This window comes from Molossus molossus, unplaced genomic scaffold, assembly GCF_014108415.1.
Source record: "Molossus molossus isolate mMolMol1 unplaced genomic scaffold, mMolMol1.p scaffold_m16_p_8, whole genome shotgun sequence".
NCBI lineage: Eukaryota > Metazoa > Chordata > Mammalia > Chiroptera > Molossidae > Molossus > Molossus molossus.
The window spans coordinates 106,037,105-106,055,904 of NW_023425402.1; positions in this window are offsets into that span (position 1 = coordinate 106,037,105).

Consider the following 18,800-nt stretch of genomic DNA (forward strand, 5'->3'; position numbering starts at 1 on the left):
GCTACAGCACCACTGGAATCAGGATGTGAATGACACCAGTGTGGGCACCCCCAACTTTCTTCTTTGCTTCTGTCTGAGGCCTTATTCTCTTAGGCTCCAGCTTGCTTTCTCCATGTAATAGGGGACATTCTGATATTACGAAGGTGGCAGGACATCCACATGACAATGAGAAGGTGAGGAGCTCGAGCTGGAAAAGTAAATGTTATAAAATTACCTTGATTTTGGTGAGGAAAATACTCATTTGGAATGTATAAAAGCCATTGTCAGTTAATACTAACTTTCAAAGTAAAAAAATAAAACCCAAATGTTCTGAAATGATCTAATATTCTTGTGTCTTCATGTCTTTATTTAAAAATAAATTAGATAGTACTACATTACTATCTTTTTATTCAATAAATTGATATTGTAAAGAGTTAAGACAAAGGGATAGATATACCTAATTTAAAGAAATCAAAGATTTAAAAAATGAAAATTTACCATAAAATACATGGGTACAAGTTTTTAAATAATCTTCATTTAAAACATTCACATGGTATTCTTTTAAAATTCATCTGGTCTGAAATATATGCTCATTTTTAAACCTTTTTTTACATAACTCTTCAGGAAGTATGTATCACAAAATTGTGAGGTGCACGTGGCAGTTATATATGGTCTGTTTAACTTCTCTGAAACCCCAACAAATATGTTAATTGCTTTTTACAAAAGGACCTTAAATAGTACCATTACTGATTTTTTTTTTCTGCATCTGCATTAATCAACCATAAGTCACTTTAGTTATCTGTGAGATCTTATCTGAAAAGAAATTATCCTGACCTGAATTCCCTTAGCAGGAAGCAGATGCAAGTTTTTAAAAAATAAACTTTCTTGTATTGAACGAATGGAAACTCTTCCCAGCCCTGAGATTATATTGAAATCCAGTAGATGGCGACACCTGCGGTTGGTTTTCTGGCAGCCCCTCCTCTCCACCAGCTTACTTGGTGTTTGAAAACACTGCACTGTTGGCCGACTTGTGCTTTATTGTATATGAGCCTCAGCTGTTTAATAGACCTTAAATATTTAGGTCTCTTTGATGAGAAACTAATATAATATATAGGACATCAGCAGGGCTTCTAAAGTGTGTTCAAGGATTCTTTCCAAAATTATCTAAATGTCTTTGTCCCTGAGATTTGTTTAAAAAGACAGGGTCAGAGAATCTTGGTTTAAAATGGCATCGACTGTGTTGGGAATTTCTTCCAACTTCGAACTAAATACCCACAGTAGCAGGGGGAAGGTATGTCCCCTGGCTTCTAGAAGTGCGCGATAGATGTAGACAAGGGGGAAGGGGACAGGAGTCATGCGTAGCAGTCTGTTTTAGCTTGAGAAGATTTAAAATGCAGCCCGGTAGACAAAGAGTGAGGCAAAGAGCAATTACGATGCTGCGTTTATTAGCAGACACCAGGTCTGGATTTATTTCTCTTGTTGGAGGATGAGGGTGAGAAGGAAGGAGAAGAGGAGGAAGAGAAACATGGCGTCTATGAAAAAATGATGTCAAACACGAGAAAGGGAGTATGCATTTGAACATTCAGAGGAAGAGAGATCTCTAGAAGTGAAACTGGCATCCCTAAACCACCCGCCATGAATAAAAGCAGAAGAATTTTTTTTATTAATTTGTTTTTGTTACAGATGTTTCTCCTTTTCCCTGAAGACACCCTCCTCCCCCACCCGTCCCCAAGCATTGTTGTCTATGTCCATTGGTTATGCATACATGCATATAAGTTCTGTGGTTTATCTCATCCCCCCCACCCCATGCCACCCCTCTCCTCTGAGGTCTGTCAGTCTGAACCATACTCTTTTCCATCTCTCCGGATCTGTTTTGTTCATCAGCTTTTTTTGTACATTATGTTTCACAAATAAGTGAGATCATATGGTATTTGTCTTTCTCTGATTGGCTTATTTCGCTTAGAATAATACTCTCCAGGTCCCTGCATGTAGTCTCAAAGGATAAGAGATCTCTCTTTCTTACAGCTGCATAGTACTCCATTGTGTATATGTACCACAGCCTTTTAATCCACTCATCTATTGATGGACACTTGGGCTGTTTCCAGATCTTAGCAATTGTAAATAGTGCTGCTATGAACATAGGGGTGCGTATATTCTTTCTGATTGGTGTTTCAGGCTTCTTAGGATATATAGCAGAAGAATTCTTGAGAGTAAAAATGACAATTAGGTGTGATAGGAAGGGAGTGATATTATAGGCAAAAAATACTTTTGAGTGTCAGGAATTGTGCTAGGGTCTGAGAATACAGAGATGAATAAAGTCACCATGGTTCTTGCCCTCAGGAGCCTAGTGGGGCAGCCAGACAGGGGAACAGGCACTTACAACCCCGTGTGATCTGTGTGATAACAGATGCGGTGGAACAGGCAGGCGCAGCAGATGCAGGAGGACCCCTATCCCACCCCGGGAGCAGTGGCCAGCTTCCCGTGTGAAAGGGTGCTGAAGCTCAAGTCCCGGGAAATTGTAGGCATCTGCCAGACGAAGTGAGGGGGAACGTGTTCTGGGGAAAAGAACAGTGCGTGTGAAGCCCTTGAGGTGAGGGAATGGCCGGAATTTTGAGGAGTTTAGAGCTCAGTGTGTCTGAGTCAGAATTTGAGGCAGGGAGAATCAAGAAATGAGGGATTAAAAGGTTGAAGATGCAACAATGGAATTCAAATCCATATTCTAGAGAATGCTGCCGAATGTCAAGTCAGTGACTGATTTAAAGAACCATCCTGAGAAATGCTCCCAGAACCCCGACCAGCGGGAGGGATGGACAGCATTGGCCCGGCATGAGAGATGGGAGACAGGAGAGGGGATAAAATGAAATCTAAGACTCATGCGCCTGTGGAAATAAAGACTCAACAGCTGAAGACTTGCTTTAGCAAGTGTTTCCAGAGGTGAATAAGTGCTTGAATACACAGATCAAAAGGGTTACTACATCCCAAGAAAAACGAATGGCAACATTTTTCTATTGCAGGGAGGTAGAGAACAGATCTTATGAGCATTAAGGCAAAAAAAAAAAAAGCGAGTTACCCTGCAAGAATAAAAGCCCACTGCTTTAGGCTTCTCTGCAACACCCAGGATCAGAAGGTAGTTGGACAGCGAATCGTGTTTTCAGGAGGGAGGGCTGGAAACAACCGCATACTAAACCGAGTCAGCTGTCTTCCAAGGCCAGGCCGTCCTGTCCCTCACGAAAAAGTACTTGAAGACTTCTGCTCCCCAAGAAAGCAGTCATAATGGAAAACTCCGTCACGAGGAATTTATGCTCCACAAGGATTTTTAAGACCAACCTATCACTTTGGACCAAAATGCAGGTATTTGATTGGCCTGGAGAACTTCCCTGAACTGTTTCTCCAGAGGCTACTGCCAAATCCAGAAAATGGATTTCTTGCCTCGCACGCTCTACCCCATGTTTCAGAAGACACGTCATGTTTGATGACCGCTTAAGACCGATTTGGTTCCAGTATCTGTTAATATTGGCTTCACTATTGACCTGGCTGAAATACGATGCCCAGAAAAACCAACCCCGCCCCCTTTCCCATGGCTGAGGGTGCAGTGTACCGATCCTTTTCATCTGCAGGGGTGTCACCTATTCTCTGCATCTTTAAAACTCTGATGGTTGCCTGACTTGAGGTGCTTTTAGCTGGGTGAGACCAGTGAACTGTGTATCAGTCCGTAAGCTTCACTTTATCTTCCTTCCCCGGGACTGTGATTGTCCCCAGGTTACCTTTGGAGGAGGAACAGTATTTCATTATGTTCGTATGATGCCAGTGTTTAGGAATGTTGCTGACCTGTTGTTTTTCTGTCCCTGAAAGAAAATCTCAAAATCTCAGCTACACCATTTATCATTTCCTCTTGATCTAAGAAGGTAGTGACTCATTTCAGCAAGAAATATATTCTTAAAGGCACAGAAAAAAAGATGTACTAAGAATCATAACACTTCTAGTTACCATTTCTGTGTAACTAGTTCCCCCAGAAATGAGTGGCTTGAACAGTAACCATTTCCTTAGCTCCCAGGTTCTGTGAGTCGGGAATTTGGAACAGGACGCAATGGGGATGGTTTGTCTTTGCTCCGTGAGGCTTGGGAAGGACTCAACTGGTAGGACTCAAACTGGGGTTGACTTGAGAGTTGTGGGCTGGAAACATCTGGAAGCTCTTTCTCTGGCCTGTCTGCTGCCTGGGCTGGGATGACTTGAATAGCAGGACCCCAGCAGAGCAGTTGCCAACTTGCCCAGACTCAAGGAAAGAAGACAGACACAGATCTCACTTTCAATGGGAGGGGTGTCCGAAGAGTTTGTGGCCATATTGTCAAAAACTACCTACTTGTAAATGGCTAACATTGGTCTTCGTTGGCTTGTAGGTTTTGGAATGGTGTTATGCATCGAATTGTATTCTCTCCAAATTCATCCGTTGAAGACCTACCCCTCAGTATCTCAGAATGTGACCTTATTTGAAGATACGGTCTTTGCAGATGCAATTAGTTAAATTAGAATGAGGTCATATTCTAATATGGAGGGAAGTGGACCCCTGATCCCACAGGCCCGGTGTCCTTTCAAGAAGGAGAAGTGTGGAACAGATGCTCACACGAGGAGAATGCCCTGTGAAGAGAGATCGATATGATGCCTGTAAGCCCAGGGACAGTAGAGGTGGTCCGAGAGCCCCTGGCAGGTGGGAGAGAGCACGGAACTTCCTCCCACACAGCCCTCAGCAGGAGCCGACCTGACTCACACCTGGATCTCGGATGTCTAGACTTCACAACTAGGAGACAATGAATTTCTGTTCCTTAAGCCACTCATTTTGTGGTGTTTCGTTACGGTAGCCCTGGAAAACTAATACAGATGGTGTTTAGTTTCTTTCTTTTTATTTTTATTTTCAAATCCTCACCCGAGGATATTTTTCCATCTATTTTCAGACAGTGGGAGGGAGAGAGAGAGAAAAACATCGATGTGAGAGGGACACATTGACTGGCTGCCTCCCACTCGACCCTGACCGGGGCCGAGGACTGAACGGCAGCCGAGGCACGTGCCCTTGGCTGGAATCGAACCCGTGGCTCTTCGGTCTGTGGGCCGACACTCTAACTACGGAGCCAAACCAGCCAGGGGGTATTTAGTTTCTTTATACTTTTCAATATATTTTAAAAAATATTTTTGACAATCAACATGTTTCTTTAAAAATAAGGAAAAACAGGTTTATTTAATGTCACAATTTCAATGTCTATGTTCCATAAAACATGGAAATATACTAAAATCATACTATAGTTATGTCTAGGAAGTGTGATTATTGGTAACTTTTTTAAAAATTCTATTTCTGTATACTTAAAACGTTTCTCCAATGAGTATGTGTTACTTTGGGGACAAAAGGTGTCGGAGCAGCCATCGAAGTGGAAAGGGAGGGCTTCGGGGTTCTGCTCTGCCGCTTAGAAACCCTGAGCTCGCTCCCAGTCTGAATGTGGGGGCATATTTCTCAGTGTTACTGTGATGAGAAACAAGTGAAAATACAAAACCACCTACCCCATTGCCTGGCATCTGGAATCACAGAACTCTGCCTCCACCCTCCAGTGTATTTGACAACCTCCGTGACTGCTGGGGGGCGTGGGGGTGGAAATGGAGCACTATAGGAGCTCAGGCATGGTTTGTCCCTAGTGACTGTTAGTGGGAGACTGAGGACCGAAAAACCTAGGGAGCCCAGAGTGGCTTTTACCGTGGAGCAAAGGCAGCTTGAGCTGAGGGCCTCTTACCCAGGTCCCCCCTAAGGCTTTGGGAAGGGTCAAGGTCAAAAATGGATTCACAGCCCGATCCGTGTGGCTCAGTGGCTGAGCATCGACCCATGCACCAACAGATCACCGGTTTGATCCCCACTTCAGGGCACATGCCCAGGTTGTGGGTCTGATCCCCAGAGGGGGCATGCAGGAGGCGGCCAGTTGATGTTCTCTCTCATCGATGTTTCTGTCTCTCTCTCTCCCCCCCTTCCTCTCTCTCTAAAATCAATAAAGAAAAAAAAAATGGATTCACAAGGCCTTGTGGCTTTGTAAAATCTGCAAAAGGTATTTTAACTATAATGTTAAGACTCTTTCTACCCTGAACCCTGCCCCCACCCCCTTGGAGTGGCCATGGGGATTTTGGGACTGGGCTAAGGGAAAGTTGACTATGGATCTGTGAATTTGGGCTCAGTGAGATTTATTTGTGTGGCTTTCAGTCATTTCCTGGAATAGGTGAGCTATTAATAGCTGTGGGAGGGGCTTCCAGAGAGATCCCCACTGGCTGTTCTGTCCGGCTGCCCTGAGTGGAGGACACTTACAAGAACGCTTTTACAGAACTCGCACGGAGAGCATGTGGGTAGCGGAGGGGAAACCAGATTTGAAATATATGAAGCCAGAAGGTCGTCTGTGGAAACGTTTTTCTAGATTTTACAGCTCTTATAAGAAAGAGACTCAATCGCAATTTCTCTAAATTTGACAACAATCTTAGAAATGTATATGACATTACAATAACGAATTTAGAAGCTGAAATAAATTATTCTAAACTATTGATGTTGACGAGAACCTCAAATTTTAATCAAGTAAGCTAAGATGAAGAATTAACTTTTATTCTCTCTGCAGAAAATACTATAAAATCTTTATTTATAGGAGAAATGTCTAAAAAGGGCATGCAGCCAAAAACTGTAGAAAAAGGAGCATTATTGAACTGCATCAGGAGGGTGTTAATAAAAATGTTATATGATTTTGCCCTGGCTGGTTTTCTCAGTGGTTAGAGGTGCAGGCCCGAGGACCAAGGAGTCACGAGTTCCATCCCTGGCCCTGGTCAGGGTCATGCAGGAGGCAACCAATCGATGTGTCCCTCTCACATCGATATTTCTCTCTCTTTATCTCCCTCCCTCCCTTCCAGTCTATCTAAAAATCAATGAAAAAATGTGAGGATAGAAAAGAAAATTATGAGATTTTGAGGAGGACTTTTGGTATTAAAAAAAACAAAAAACTACAGCTTCATTAAATTTATAATGTGTGATTTTGTTTCTTGCTCTACATAAATATTTGTGTTCATTCTTATATTTGTATTGGTAATTTTGCGTTATCTTTCTTATAGGAGGTCCCTCAAAACCAGGGTCTGACCGGAAGGAGCCTGAGTTCCAGATCCATCCTGTTCTGCGGGGTTGTTGTGGAATCTGAGGCTGATGTTCAGATCCTGTCTCCACTTCCTCCAGAGGACTCCGTGCGAGGTGCTTCCCGCCCACGTCCTTCGGGTGGAAGATGCTTCCGTGGCTCTACCTGTCACGGGAGGCGCTGCTCACAGTCAGAGTAAAACCGTGACTCAGTGTGAGAACAGGGCACACAACTTCCTGGGAACTTTTCAATACAAACACACGCTGGGCTTTTGAAGAAAAAGTAAAATTTAAAGCCAGTGGATGGAAATTTCTTGTAAGGAGATATGAAAACCCCCTAACTCTTCCTATTCTTAAAAATAAGAGTTGTTTTTGTCAGAGGCTCTGAGCCTTGAATACATTTCTTTGAGCTGAAATCGGCAGAGGTGCTGAGACCCGGGAGTCTGTGATCTCATTCCTGGGGGGCATCCCCTCAGCTCCCCTCCTCTGCACTCACTGGGCTTGGGTGTCTTGCAGTTTCAAAACACAGGAAAAACAAACTCGGGTAATGACACTGCTCTCAAATCGATGTGGTTTTAATGCGAAGCCAGGAGGTTCTTCGTCTTTATCTCTGATCAGAGATAAACGTCTCCCACTTTGGTGGAACGACTCTGTGGTGTTAAAACTATAGATTTATTACAGAAAGAACATAAAACCAGTCTCGAATATATGCCCCCTTTCCTGAATGCTAGGACGGAGACAAAGAGCTGGTCTTCGGAATATGGTGGCGCCAATGCCCCCTTTACCTCTCGGCGTGTGACCATGGGCAAGTCACATGATTTTCTCATCGATACAAACTGGGTATTAATATTCACCTCATGAAGTTGTGAGAATTAAATGATAGCAGTGAATTCACAACAAAATGAAACGAAGAACTCTCCATCTAGTTATGGCAGCCGACATCAATACAGAGCTCAGTAAATGCTTAACGTGAGAAAAAATAAATAAATAAAAAAAAAAAAAAAAATTTATGTGTATATGAAATGCCTTAAATCTCCCGCCAAAGAGTTTGGAATCTAGGATACAGCGGAAAGGAAGGATCGAAGGGAAAGCGTGCGATCGCGGGGCCTTTGAAGCTGAACGGCGGAGGAAGTGGTGGAGAGTAGCTTGGAAAAACTCTAATTCAGAGAAAGTTTTCTATGAAGCTGAGGTGTCAGCGGATGAATTACGTACAGGGAACCTCTGTCATATTTTTCTGATTGAATTAAACTCTACACGTGTATTTATATGTATTGTTCTTTCATTGACTCAACACGTAAAGGAACATTTCACACAGAGCATGCAGTGTTTGGGGACTGGGGACTACAGAAAGAAACGCGACCCACTTTTGCCCTGAGAGAAGTTCTAGTCCGCTAGAGGGAGGAACACGTGGAGAGACAAGGACGCTGGGATGCGGGGTGCAGAGAGGAGGTGGCCTCAGTGGGTCCTCCCGGGAGGAGGGCAGGAGGTGAGGCGTGTGGACCATTGCAGGCAGAGGAAACGGAACGAACCAGGGCACAGATGGGGTCAGCTTTGCACTCGCGTGGGCGCTGAGGGGAGGGGAGCACCCGGGGCAGTGGTTGGAGAAGTCGGCGGGTCAGATGATGGGGGCCATGCTTCTGCGGCAGGTCTCTGAGAGGCCACATCTGGAGTGATGACAGTGGGCTCCTGGCTTATGTCCCAATCATTGTTTGCTGGATCAGTTGCCTGGGGAAACCAACTGAGACAAGAACATGGAAGAAGATATTTTTCAAGCCAGGGCATTTAATATATGAGCTTGGGCCAGTAGATTGTAGTTTAAATTTTGCCTTTCTACTTCCAGATTCTTCAATCTCTAGGAATGTCTGGAAGCTTTGAAAGCTACCATCTCTGCTATGGGATGGGTAGTCAGACGCCAGTGTTCACAAGTTAGACTTGAAACCTGACTCAAACACTTGTTTAAAACTGATGTGACAAGTGACTTCCGGTCAAGACGGCGGCAGAGGGAAACCGGTATCACCTCCTCCCACACCACATCAAAATTACAACCACACTACAGACCAACCATCGTTCAAAATCACCTGAAATCAAGCTGAAGGGAAGTCCTACAGCTACGGAATTAAAGCGGCAGCCGCATCGAGACTGGTAGGAGGGTGGAGGGGACGGGCTGGTCCCACACCCACGTGTGGTGGATAAAAATCAGGAGGACACCTCGGCTGGGAAGGTCCTCCCTGAGGACTGTGGGGTCCCCGTCCCACACCAGGCACCCAGCTCAGGGTTCCAGTGTCAGGAAGAGAGTCCCCATCACTTCTGGCTGGAGAAACCAGTGGGAACTGAGGCTGAGGGAGGCTGCAGCTTCTGGAGCCCCAGGCAGCTCCTTAAAGGGCCCGCGCACGGACTTACTCAGGACTCGCTCCCTCCAGGCTCCAGCATTGGGGAGGCAGCTCAAGGGGCAGCAGAGACACACAGGGAAGAACTGAGTGTTTGGCATCAGAGCGAGAGCTGGAGAGGGGGCTTTCTCCTGGACAGACGTGCTGGTTGAGGCCGTTGTTCCTTTGGTGAGCCCTTCCCCCACGGGATTGGCAGATGGCCTCCGTATCTGGGACTCCAGCAACTTGGCTCACACTGTTTGCCCCGCCCTGATGATTCCCTGAGGCCCTGCCTAACCCAACTTTTGGGCCTGCCCAAGCTGTTTCCAGTGGCTTTACCATAGGAATGGCCTGTCTGAGCTCATGCTTCATATTTTCCTAAAATCTCTCAAACAAGCAGCATCTGGCCTTCGTGAGTCCCATACCTCTTGCTAAGTGTCCCCAGGCCTGGCACTAGAAGCAGCCAGCCTTGGTTCACAGCTTGGTTTTGCCTGGGCACCTTCAAGCTCAGCACAAGAAGCAGCCATCTGCAGATAGCTTTGTAGCCTATGTCTGGTGGCCTCGGAGAGAACACAGGCAGTGGCTGACCTTGCCCCAGAGCCAGCACACCCAGGGGACAGCTTTAGAGCACATTGAAATACCACTACTCAACCACTTCCACAAGTGGCATCCTCAAGGTGCGGGCTCAGTGGGTACCAGAGCCCTGCTGAAGTAAGTCTTGCTCTGTCTGGTGGGCCCCTACATAGCTGATCCTCCAGATGGTCAGAGGTCAGAGGTCAGTGGTCACAGTCAGTCCTTGCAGCTGACCAGCCTGAATAAATCTCTCCCATTGACATGAGAATAGTAATCAAGACTCAATTACAACTGAAGGGTGTACAGTCCACACAGGGGGGTATACCCTTACCGACTCTCTTGGACTGCCAGGGGTCGTCACAATGCAATGAACCACAAGCAGTGGTTGGAGTGAGGGGAAGCATCGCAAGATTTCTAGATGCAGCCCAATTTGTTTGCAAAGTGGTTCCCAGGTTACATGGTGTTTTAGGTAATTGTTTCCTTGAGATGGCATCTCTGCTGACCATACAGCCAAGCCCAGTATATTACTTGTCTCTCACTTTTTTCAGTGGAAAAACATCAAAGGAGATACATCAAAACAAATTCATTCATGCCTGAACATATTGCCCATTGTTTCTTTCTGGGGTAGCAGGGCAGCGGGCAGCAGTCAGGGGGCAGCAGTCCAACCCGTTGACATGCAAACCTTATCTACTCACACATATTCAATACATTCAGTTCAGACAGGGTGGCATTCCAACCCTCCAGGTGAACCTTATATATTGACAGACATACTTTGATCCTTGGCTGGCCAGGTCGAGAGAATGCTTATCTCAAGGTTAAATTTTGTTCATCCACCAAACCCCCAACCTTACACACCTTGATTGCCCAGCTGGGGTGATCAGGGAGGCTGTGCCACCCACCAGACCCGACAGGACACCTACTACAAGAGGCCACTCTACCAAGACTAGGAGATGTAGCAGTTTTACCTAAAACATAGAAACAAACACAGGGAGGCAGCCAAAATGAGGAAACAAAGAAACATGTCCCAAATGAAAGAACAAAACAAAACTCCAGGAAAAGAACTAAACAAAATGAAGATAAGCAATCTAACAGACACAGAGTTCAAAACACTGGTTATAAGGATGCTCAAGGAACTTGGTGAGGACCTCAAGAGCATAAAAAGGGACCAGTCAGAAATGAAAGATGTGCAAACTGAAATAAAGAATAATTTACAGGGAATCAATAATAGAGTAGGTGAAGCTAAGAAGCAAACAAACAATTTGGAATATAAGGAAACAAAATACACCTAATCAGAACAGCAAAAGGAAAAAGAATCCAAAGAAATGAAGATAGGGTAAGGAGCCTCTGGGACAACTTCAAGTGTACCAGCATTCACACCATTGGAGTGCCAGAAGGAGAAGCGAGAGAACAAGAAATTGAAAACCTATTTGAAAAAATGACAGAAAACTTCTCTAACTTGGTGAAGGAAACAGACATACAAGTCCAGAAAGCACAGAGAGCCCAAACAAGATGAACCCAAAGAGGCCCACACCAAGACACATCATAATTAAAATGCAAAAGGTTAAAGACAAAGAGAGAATCTTAAAAGCAGCAAGAAAAATGCAGTTATTTTCCTACAAGGGAGCTCCCATAAGACTGTCAGCTGATTTCTCAACAGAAACTTTGCACATGAGAAGGGAGTGGCAAAAAATGTTCAAAGTTATGAAAAGCAAGGACCTACAACCAAGAGTACTCTATCCTGCAAAGCTATCACTTAGAATCAATGAACATATAACTATCTTCCCAGACAAGAAAAAGCTAAAGGAGTTCAATGTAAGGTGTCTCGTCGAGGAAGAAAGAGAAATGGAGCCGCAAAAGCGGGCAAGAAAGTTTTATTGAAGCATTCCCGGGCGAGGTTCACTGGTCCATGTGGCGGGGGTCAGGGAAGTCACACTGTAATGGCCACCCAGGGAAGTTTTATAGGGGAGGTTGAGGAACAAAGAGGGGAGGTACTTGATTCTGCAAAACAAAGAGGGGAGGTATTTGATTGGTGGTTTCGATTTCTCCTCAGGCCATCCATTTCCCCAGTCATGTGACTCCCTGGTCATGTGACTCCCCGGAGCCTGCTGACCTTACATTCATCACCACCAAATCAGTTTTTTTTTTCTTTATCCTCACCTGAGGACATTTTTCCATTTTTGTTCAGGTAGAGTGGGAAGGAGTGAGAGGAAGAGAGAGAGAGAAACATTGATGTGAAAGGGACACATCGAGTGGTCACCACCCGCACGACCCCAACAGGGGCCAGGGACAAACCCCAACCAAGGTATGTGCCCCTAGCGGAAACCAAACCCGGGTCTCTCCGGACCGCAGGCCAACACTCTAACCGCTGAGCCAAACCGGCCGGGGCCCAAACCAGTATTATATGAAATATTGAAGGGTCTTCTTGAAGAAGAAGATAAAAAAATATGAACAATAAAAGGACAATAAATACGTACCTATTGACGATTGAATCTACAAACAAAATGACCCTGCAGAACAGAAACAGACTCATAGATACAGAGAACTTTTTGTTGGTTGCCAGATGGGAGGGGGGTTGGAGGGATAGGCAATAAAGGTGAAGGGATTAAGAAGTACAAATTGGCTGTTAGACTGATATGTTGTGATGAGCCAGCAAGACAACCAGAGATGCACAGCCGAGTTGTAACGGGGCACTTACTCCCTGGGCCGCAGGGAATAGTCTCTCCAAATACTGGGCCGCAGGGAATAGTCTCTCCAAATCACAGCCCCAAGCCTTCTTTGTTCCTTGCTTATAGAGGCACAAACTACAAAACAACTACATTCTCTTGGCACTGCTTTTTGGTGCCAGGGCTGATACGAGCTGCTATAGAGGCGAGGGAGGAATTTGTTGCAGGGGACGAGAGGAGCCTGTTACAGAGGTCAGGGCCATCATTAATCTCTTTTTAATGGTCTCTCCGAGTTTCCCAAGGCCATCATTAACCTTTTATCTGTATGGTTCCTCTGGGTGTCAGTCCCAGGGTTTTTTAGAAAACTGCTCGGAAAACTGCAGGAATAACGGATCAGAATGGAGTTTAATTTTAAGTCAAGTAGCCCAGCTCAGATGAACCTCAGAGGGAATGGGGTAGGAGGGGTGGAAAGAAAGAAACCAAAGAACTTGTATGCATGTGTGCATAATCAATGGACGCAGACAACAGTGTGGGGAAAGGCAGGAGGGGGACGGGAGTGGGGAGGAGGGGTCAGTGGAGGAAGGAGGACATCTGTAATACTTTCAACATTAAAAATAAATGTTAAAAAACTGATGTAATAGAGGGAATTTTACACATGCAAATGAACACCTGTGAAAATTCTTGGGCAAGAAGTGCTAGATTTAGTGAAACCAGTTTAGTAATTTAAGAGGGGCTATCTTTTGTGGCTAAATGCCTAATTTTACAGATTGTTTTGCTGCTTGGACCTGCAGTGATGTTCATTGAACACACAAGAAACTCCTGTCTTTAAAGGAGTTATTGAACTTTCTTTGTAATTAAAACTCTTGAAAAGAATGAATATAGGGTGTGTGCATCTCAGTGTGCTCTGAGGCCTGGGGCGTGTGCAGCTCCTCAAAGCTCTAGGTTTAGACATCTAAGCCTTGCTACATAAAATTTTTCTTAGGAACTAAGAACGCGCTATTCAAATATCATACCACCTACACATTTGCCAGAAAGCAAGCTACACTTTTTCTGATTTCCAATCACAATAAAAACATCATCACTTTTTTTTTTTTTTTTTGCAATAGAGTCACAGATAAAATAATTGAAGTCGTGAATGAAATGTCTGGATGGCTTCCCTATTACTCTTCCATAAGTTCCCATTTGATATATTTCTGGTTCCTTAAGACTTTTTTCTTAACATTTGCCTGAAACCATTTGCCACATTTGCATCTTTGAAAACTGATCAGTGTCTACATATGTCTAAATGCCTCGTTATATACTTGATAGTACTTTTAACATGCCAAAAGAATTTTCCAAGATATGGCCACATTTTATCTTTTATAAGCCTGTTGGGGGTTGGGGACACCAGTCCAGGGCTGAGAGCTCTTTACTAGCTTTTCTTATACAGTTTGAAGAACACACATACGCGGTGGTATAGTGGGCTCCTAATAGACCAATCCTCCCACAAACTGCAGCTATAAACTCTAGACAAACTGCGAAAAGACAATGACCTAAGGGATCTGGAGAGTGAACAAAAGCAGGCAGAGGGGAGCTGAATCTTGGAGGAGGGTGTGAGTTTGCTGGTATTTAGCTTTGGCCAGAGGACAGGCCATGGTTGCAAAGAGGAGTGTGTGTATGTGTGTGTGTGTGTGTGTGTGTGTGCACGCACGCGAGTGTTTAAAACTCCAATGGAAAGCCCGTCATATTTTTGGCCTAAGGAATCAGAGGACGGAGTCTGGACTATCGTGAGAACGAGTGGGTGAGGGATCACCCAAAGAAGGGGTGATCTAAATTCCGTGTTTGAACTCCGCCCAAGTCTCTGGCTGACCCACTAACCACACATGCACAAGGCAGACTCAAAGCAGCTGTCAGCTGAGGTTAAGGGTAGTGGGACTGAGATTTGAATTGCCACCCACCACAGGTGAGATAGTTTGCAGTTTGAGTCTAACCAAGTCGACTGCCTGTTAAAATGAAGTATCAACAATGGCATCAAGGCAACAGAAGTCAGAGTTTTGACTACATAACATTCACAATGTCCAGGTTACAATCCAAAACTATTTAAAATGTGAAGAACCAGAAAATTGTGGCTTATTTTCAAGAGAAAAGACAATCAAAATAAGTCAACCTGAGATGACTAAAACAATTTAAAGCAGATACTGTAACTATGCTCAGTGGAATAAAAAAAAAAAGTGCTCTAATAAATGAGAAGCCAGGACATTTTAGAAGAGAAATTGAAAATATTAGACAGTAAATGAAGATAGTGCTGACCTGCCTTTTTCTTGACTTCAGTGGGAGTCTCTAGTATTTCCTCATTACATCCCATACTGCCTTTTGGTCAGAGATTGACATCTTTTTTAGAAAATTATATTTATTGATTTCTGTTTCATTAAAGATTAAAACATTTAGTACTGGAGATTGAATTTTTTTTTTTTTTTTTAATCCCCACCTGAGGACATTTTTCCATTTTTTGTTCAGGTAGAGTGGGACGGAGAGAGAGGAACAGAGAGAGAGAGAGAAACATCGATGCGAAAGGAACACATCGAGTGGCTGCCACCCGCACAACCGACCAGGGCCGGGGACAAACTGCAACCGAGGTACGTGCCCTTAGCGGGAACTGAACTGGGTCTCTCAGGACCGCAGGCCGACCCTCTAACCGCTGAGCCAAACCGGCCAGGGCTGGAGATTGAATTTTGACAGGTGCCCTTTAGGATCTGTGGGGCTGATTATATTTTCCCTACGACTTACTAAAATGATGACTTGTGTTAGTAAATTTTCTATGTTGGATCACACTTGCCTTCCTGTGCTGATGCCAGTCAGTCTTCATATATTCTATCTGCTGGGGTTTTATTTAGGATTTTTTTCATTGCTATTCACAAGATTGAGCTGTAATTTTATTTTTTTTGCGTGGAATTGTTGCTGTGTTTTGGTAGTACTGTTATACTTGCCTTTAAAATGTAATTTAAAAGTTTTCCTTTGGTCTAGAGAGTTTAAATTGCATTGGAATGGTTTGTTCTTTAAAGATTTGGGAGACATCCCTGTGAAACCACTTGGTGATCTGGGGAGGGGCTAGCCAAGTCTTTGACAACTTGCTCTGTTTCTCACATGAAATATATCTGTTTAGGTTTTTTTCTTCTGGAATTAGGTTGGTAAATTATATTTTTCTAAAACCACTTGGTGATCTGGGGAGGGGCTAGCCAAGTCTTTGACAACTTGCTCTGTTTCTCACATGAAATATATCTGTTTAGGTTTTTTTCTTCTGGAATTAGGTTGGTAAATTATATTTTTCTAGAAAAATGATAATCTCATTCACATTTTCAAGTGCATTTGCATGGAGTTCAGCAAAGGAGTCCTTTAATTTTGCAGTTTCTGTGATCATTTCTCATGTGTGTTTTTGATTTCTCTCTTTGCCTTGTTAGATTAGGCAGAAGTTTGTTTTCAGAGAGGCAGCTTTGATTTTATTGATCAGGTCTACTTTTTTCTCTGTTCTTCAATCATTAATTTCAACTTTATTTTTATTATTCCTTTTCTAACTTCGTGAATGGAATGCTAAATTCATTCACTTTTATTTATTAATATATAATTATATAATGCAGTGATTTTCAATTTTTTTCATCTCATAGCACACATAAACTAATTACTAAAATTCGGTGGCATACCAAAATATATATTATATTTCATATTATTTTAATATAATATATATTTTAAATATATTATATTATATATCATATTATATTATAGTTTTTGACAATCTGACAAAAAGATAGGTATAATTTTGATTCATTCACACTGGATGGTTATTGTTGTGTTGGCTGTTGTTATTTTTTTATTTCACAATCTAAGGGAAAAGAGGTCAGTGCCTCTGACTAAATAGTCAGGTATTACATGTCTTAAAAATTCTTGGGGCACACCAATTGAAAATCGTTTATATAAGGACATGAATTTTCCTCTGAACACCGCTTTAGCTATATCTCAAGTTCTGAAAGGCAGTGTATGTACATATTAGCTATTATTATCATTATTATGTATGCTAGAAAGCCACTTGAGAGTTAAGGAAAGAAATAAGTTTGGCTACCTAGGATGGGACTAGATTAAGGTGGCCCTTGAATGGTAGGTGGAAGGCAGAGGATTTTAGACTTGATAAAAATAGCATTAAGAAGCCATGGAGATCTTTGGTAAGGAAAGTAACAAGATGTAAGTGTTGTTTTGAAAAGAGAAACATTCCATATATTAGTAGTTATTTTATCTAATATTTTGTATTCTCCAAGACACTTTTGTATAGGAAATACCTTTTTCAGCCAAGATAGGGGGAAAAAGTTTATTTCCTTCTCAAAGATAATATGGTTCAATCAAATAAGTAAATGCTTACCTGGAACCTCTCATGACCACTTCAAATACCTTGCGTTTGGTTGAACTCTTTCATTATTGACTTTGGGATTTCATATAGAAGCTCCTTTAAATTTGAAACATTTCCTAAATTTAATTAGACCACAAAGAAATCATTTCTACTGTTCTCTTTATGTTGTTATCACTCATTTGGAACTTACCTTTGCCTTCAAGGGTGTCTTATTTACTAGATTATAAATTCCTTGTGCAAGTACAGTATCTTTTATATTGTAGGAGGTCAAGTAATTTGTTAATTGATTTTACTTAAAACTACTCTTTTATAATTATACAATTTTCACAGTGTGCATATGAATAATTGAAATACTTTGAGATTATCTGCCTTATTTTTATATTATCCCATATCATATTCAACACATCGTCTGTGTTTTATCCTGCTTTCTACGATTAAAGGAACTACCTTGGTATATGTTGTACCATATCCGTGATCTCTCTTTTTTTTTAAATCCTCACCTGAGGATATTTTTTCATTTATCTTCAGATGGAGAGAGAGAGAGAGAGAGAGAGAGAGAGAGAGAGAGAGAGAGACATCGATGTGAGAGAGGCACATCGATTGGTTGCCTCCTGCATGACCCCGACCAGGGCCAGGGACAGAACTATAACTGAAGTACATGCCCTTGACTGGAATTGAACCCTAGGCTCTTTGGTCCACAGGCCGATGCTCTAACCGCTGAGCCAAACTGACCAGGGCCATGATCTCTTTTATTTGATTTTTGTGCCAAAGGCTAATAGTCCTCCTCCCCATTTTCCCCTTTCTTCTTACTGATTTTGTTGGGGGGAGGCAATGTGTCTGTGAGAAAACTGTATTTCCCAGCCTCTTCGACAGGTAGGAGTAGCCATGTGACTGAGTCTGGCCACTGGGATGGAGGTAGAAGTTACTGATCAAGAGAATTCCTGCCTGGAGTTGGAGGGCCAGGCTGGAGGAGGATCTAACTCACAGAAAGGATGGGGACAAGAAGACTAGATAGCGTGAACGAGATTAGTTACATAATGTGTAGGGGGCAGCACAGAATGAATATGTGTTGTGACAGTGGAGTATCAACTCCAACACTGGGCCCTTGGAAGCGTGGGTTGCTCACCCACGAGGCTGGCCCTGGTCATGAAGAAGCAAGGGCCCGAGGATGTCAGGGAGGCACAGTGCCAGCCCTCAGCTGCCTGACCTCTTAATAGAGAGCACAACCCCCTTCTTGCACAAACTTCTGTCGTCTGGGTTTTCTGTTACACTCATTCCACTCTGGTGCAGCGCTATGAGCTTCCCATCTTCTGGACATGGAGCTGTGGCCCAGTTTGTACCGGGGCCGAGGTAGCGCATTTAGGGTGTGGACTCAGGTTCTGGGGACTTGGGTCTCACTCCTCCTTGAGCCAACACACTGACTTCCTTTTCCTAGAGATGTTACAGGGCCGTGTTTCCTTTCTGCATTCCATGGGTGTGTCTCTGGTAACACCTCCTCTTTGTGACCTGTCACGGGGGGAGGCAGCCCTTCATCTGGTGGTCTTTCCTCCTTCACGCGTAATTTGTACTTGGGAGTGGACACGTGCAGAGTCTTCTTCTATAGTTAAAATATTGCCAGGAGGTGATCTGTTTCTACCTCTAATGAAATATTTGCACTCTGATTCCTCAATAATTTGCCCTTTGCAGATAGAGTTCAAATCTTACATAAT